Source organism: Triturus cristatus, chromosome 4_2 (genome assembly GCF_964204655.1).
Source record: "Triturus cristatus chromosome 4_2, aTriCri1.1, whole genome shotgun sequence".
Taxonomy (NCBI): Eukaryota; Metazoa; Chordata; class Amphibia; order Caudata; family Salamandridae; genus Triturus; species Triturus cristatus.
In genome coordinates this window covers 640,441,998-640,446,571 of record NC_140586.1, presented here as the reverse complement: position 1 = coordinate 640,446,571, position 4,574 = coordinate 640,441,998, and the positions used below count along the sequence as shown (strand labels likewise).

Genomic DNA, 4,574 nt, shown 5'->3' with positions numbered 1-4,574 from the left:
CTCCCGGGGCTCTGTGATGCTTGGCGGTCCTGGCACCCAATGATCCATGATTACACACACACTTCAGCCTCTCATCACACACAATCCCATATCGACCTGATTCTCCTGGTGTCTCCAGACTGGCAGTCGCTGAACCACATCGACATACTGCCCCGAGGGGTCTCAGACCACTCCCCTATTATACTCCTCAGCCTCAGACACCTACCCTCAGTGCAAAGCTCCATGTGGCGCATCAACGGGAAGTACCTTCAAGACAAAACGTTTGTCCAAGCGCTAAAAAAAGAGCTCAAATCCTACTTTCTTAACAAGTCTGAACTGGTGAACTGAGCGAGTATGCTCTGGTCGGCCAGCAAAGCTACCATTCGCGGATTCACGAAACACTTGGTCAGGTTGCGGGAGAGCAAGCGCCTTTCCCTCATCACACAGCTGGAAACCCAGGACTCCCACCTGGAACAGCGCCTTCTCTCTGACCCACGGGAAGCCATTTCCCGCCAGCTACGTCTCGGCCAGGAGGACATATGAGTACACTTCCTAGAAGTAGCCAAGCTCCTCTGACGACAACAACGGTTAACATCTTTGGTTGGGAAAAATGCTGTATTGGCTGGCCTCACACGAGCAGGCCAATAGAATAGTCCCAGAAATTAGAGAAGAAGCAGGCCATGTGCATCATGCTCTAACAGACATTGCTCCGGCCTTTGCCCTTTACTCCAAGGAATTGTACTCCGCGCTGCGAGACAAGGACTGGACGGCCAGTGATCGCCTCTTGGACACGGTCGGCCTCCCATCCCTTCCTTAGGAAGACGACCACTGCTTGACGACCCCAATATGATAGAGGAGGTCAGAGACGCTTTCTCAGGGCTGGACCCTGGGAAAACTCCAGACCCGGACGGGTTCCCCATGGGATACCTGATGAAAAACACTTACTTCTCCCCATCTTATCACCCTTTTTGAAGAGGCGTGTTGCCTGGGCTCCTTCCCAGAAGACCTGGACTCCGCCACTATAGTATTGATCCCCAAGACGCAGCACCCCCCTCTGCCTCCTGTGCCCACTACCATCCCATCTCTGTACTCAACTGTGAAATGAACATTTTCACCACGATCCTGGCTAACCGACTGAAAAGGTTGCTGCCAACGCTCATCCACCCGGACTAATGCCTCAAAGAAGCACGCAACACTGCATTCGAAGGCTCCACATGGCCCTATCCCATTGCCACTCCTTACTACACGACTTAGCTCTGCTCCTTATTGATTTAGAGAAGGCGTTCGATACAGTGGACTCGGACTACCTCTGTAAGGTGCTAGCCTGTATCGACCTTGGCCCACGTTTCCGAGGCATGGTTGATGTGCTCTATTCCCATCCCTCGGCCCACGTGCGAGTCAATGAAGTCCTTTCAGACTCCTTCCCCATTAGGCGTGTCATGAGGCAGGGTTGCCCTTTGTCCCCCCTTCTCTTCGCCTTAGTAATGGAGCCCCTAGCCCAGCTCATTCGCGGTGACCCGCTATGCAGGGGATGGAGGTGGGATGTCAACCATGAGGACCGCATCACCCTATACGCAGACGACGTTCTCCTGTACTTGGGGGACCCAGCAACGAGCAGCCCACAATGTCTTCATCTGCTTGAGGCATTTGAATTAGCCTCAGGCCTGAAAGTGCACACCTCCAAATCAATGCTGGTTCTCCTGGCCCCATGGAGGGACTGCTTTGAGTGGCAGTTGACCATCCCTCTCTGCAGACTGAGTTTCAAATATTTGGGCGAGTGGTTGGCATTGCACCCAAAGCTCACCTGGGCCCTGAACAAAAAAACGTTGCTCCGGAAAGTAAAAGGGCACCTAACCATGTGGCAGACCCTCCCCTTTAATGTGATGGACCGTTCAGCCCTGTATATAATGATGAAATTGCCCCGCTTCCTCTATATCCTCCACAACTCCCTACACAGAGTTCAAGATCTTGGTTCTGAAAACTGGAAGGTGACGCATGCACTTTTCTGTGACGGGGATCAGGGCCACGACTAGCGATCATCCACTATCAGCGAGGTCCCTATGACGGTGGGCTGGGCATGTCCAATTTGTTGAAAATACAAAGTCCCTATTAAACAAAGTTAGTAATAAACTATCTGAACAACATTAGTTATTAAGGGGAGTAGTGGAGCTCACTAATACAATTCACAACAAACTTATTGAGTCAGAACAACAAAGAAATAATAAAATATTAAAATATCAAGTCCAATTTATTCAGAAGTCAGCAATGATTTAAAAACATTTCATATAAAAACCATATAAAATACATCAATACCAAAATAAAGACAGGTTATATTATAATACATCCATACAAGAAAACAGAAAAGTTGACGCTGCGTTTCGGTGGATGAAGGATCGTTCACCTTCTTCAGGACAGTTTTCTAAACAACAGAAAGTATTACATTATTGTGCTTGTTCTCATATGTTACTGACTCAGTGCATTTATACATTTTATTACAATAAAACAAAAACATTTTTGTTTTTATTTTTATTTAGGCCTCTCCTATCACCACTAGTCATTTTTATTTAATATCAAATGATAGTTTTAAGGCAATATTTTCATACTGGATATACATACCTAAAACAATTTTGAATGCAGCTAGTATTTCAATTCTCTAGTCTTGCCAAGGAAACTGGTCGTTTTCCAAATCGGGGGATTTATCAATGTCCCGCTTATAAAGACCTTAGGGTCAAGAGAAAAAGCTCTTAATATAATTAGAATTAAGGATGAATTCTCATCAAGTTAAAACATGCCTTTGTTTTGGGTATCAATAAGTTGTTCGTGCGTGCCACCGTTGGATGATAAATAAAATCTATATAGAAAATTGAGAAATTGTTCCTGTTATTTCTTATACGGCCATGTATTTAATCCAAGTTGGATAATGGTGGTTAGAAGGCTTACCAAAATAGAATCTCCTTGAGGTCTATATTTCTGACGATCAATGTTAGTGTATCAGCCTCCGTTTCAATTATGGTATTTGCCAATGTTGGTGCCTTACACAGTCCTTATTCCATTTGTGACTAATAGAGAGAAACAAAAACGTAACCTTACTTCACTGTATAATCTCATAAATAACTATTTATGTTAGAAATCTAATCATTATTACCTTTGTAAACTATGCCGTTATTGACGTGCATCTAAAAATATAGGCTCCTTGTGTGGATGTTGTGAAGCGCTGGGATATGAAGAATTTAAAAACCTGATGGGGAGAGAACCATAATATTATTCCCTCGATTAGTCTAGTTTCATCAGACTTATTTATATAGTTACATCAGATCTTGGTCTAATGGTTTGGGCGAATTATTAATATTATCAGCATCCATAATCCATCCTGTTTTCTCAATTTAAATAAAATTACGATGTGAGTGTATACTCTTTGATAAATCATTTCATATTATTCTTGAATAGATCGACTTAAGTAATCAAACCTCTTTTGAATTACTAAGTATGAGGTAGATAAAGTATCAATGTCCGGTTATTCCAATTTAGAGCATATGCTCCTAACTGGCTTTTTTATAGTTAATTTTTATCCAGACTCTCATTATTCAACCCTCTATGCCCCTGATTAGCTTTCTAATTGTATATATTAATATTTGCGCCCTTTTTGCTTTATAGGTTAAATCGTTCAAGATATTTACTACATGTATTATCTTTTGTACTGGGTGTTGATCAATGCCTTTACCAGCGCTCACAAAATAATAGCAGCTGGTCATAGGGAACAGCACTATATGTATATTACTATCTATGACGATGCTCTAGCTTGAGGTCTCTTCCCGCTTACCTCTTAAAATGTTAACGGCCTCCTTGCACGCAGACGAACCCCTTCCGGTTCAGGATACACGGAAGTGTGTTCCCAAGTCTGCCATTTTATATCGATTGTGATTGGCGGTTGAAAGTCACGTGACACGTGATTCTCCAGTATCGGAAAAACGGAAAAACCATATTGATAGTGGGGACTTATATAAAAAGTATTTTTGAAAAACTTGTTATATTCGCTATAAGTCATCTTTTAGTTCCTTAATGTCTTAATATTTTAGTACAAAGCTAAACGCTTTTTCATATGGGTATCGACGCAGGCCAAATGCAGGGCGGCCATCTTAGAGTGGTAAAAGCTCGATACTTTACCATGTTTTTGTTCTATGTTTTTTTTAAAAATGGGGTGATGTTCTTCATCATGAACTCATCCTGAGATTAGATTGGCATCACATTGTCTATTTACTAAATTGTGTGGATAAACACTAAAGATTAATGATGACCCTAATTATTTATTATATTTGTATTTTTTACATCGGGGCACTCCGATCCCCTCCCAGTTGCCCATGGTCACACAAGTAGTATTTTTAGCTTGACGTGCCGCTTTACGCCACGTGCAATGGGATGGTAATCTCACACAACAAACTCCACTATGGCAATCCACCTGGCAAAAGGAGGTAGCTACACTCAGCTGGCTTCAAAACATGGGATAACATTGGGATCTCCTAATTAGTTGACATGTGGTCAGGAAACACGTACGTTCCATCACAAATCAACAGGGGTAATTTGCCCTTACATGCACC

General features: G+C 42.9%; 1 long non-coding RNA gene across 1 annotated transcript; it reads right to left on the bottom strand.

The window, feature by feature from the left end:
* Nucleotides 1–2,230: 2,230 nt before the first annotated feature.
* Nucleotides 2,231–3,874, bottom strand: LOC146834797 (uncharacterized). Its single transcript, XR_014960338.1, has 5 exons — nt 3,800–3,874; nt 3,125–3,217; nt 2,920–3,038; nt 2,596–2,700; nt 2,231–2,398 (listed from the first exon to the last, which is right to left on the bottom strand). It is a non-coding gene; the product is annotated as an uncharacterized LOC146834797 (long non-coding RNA).
* Nucleotides 3,875–4,574: the final 700 nt, after the last annotated feature.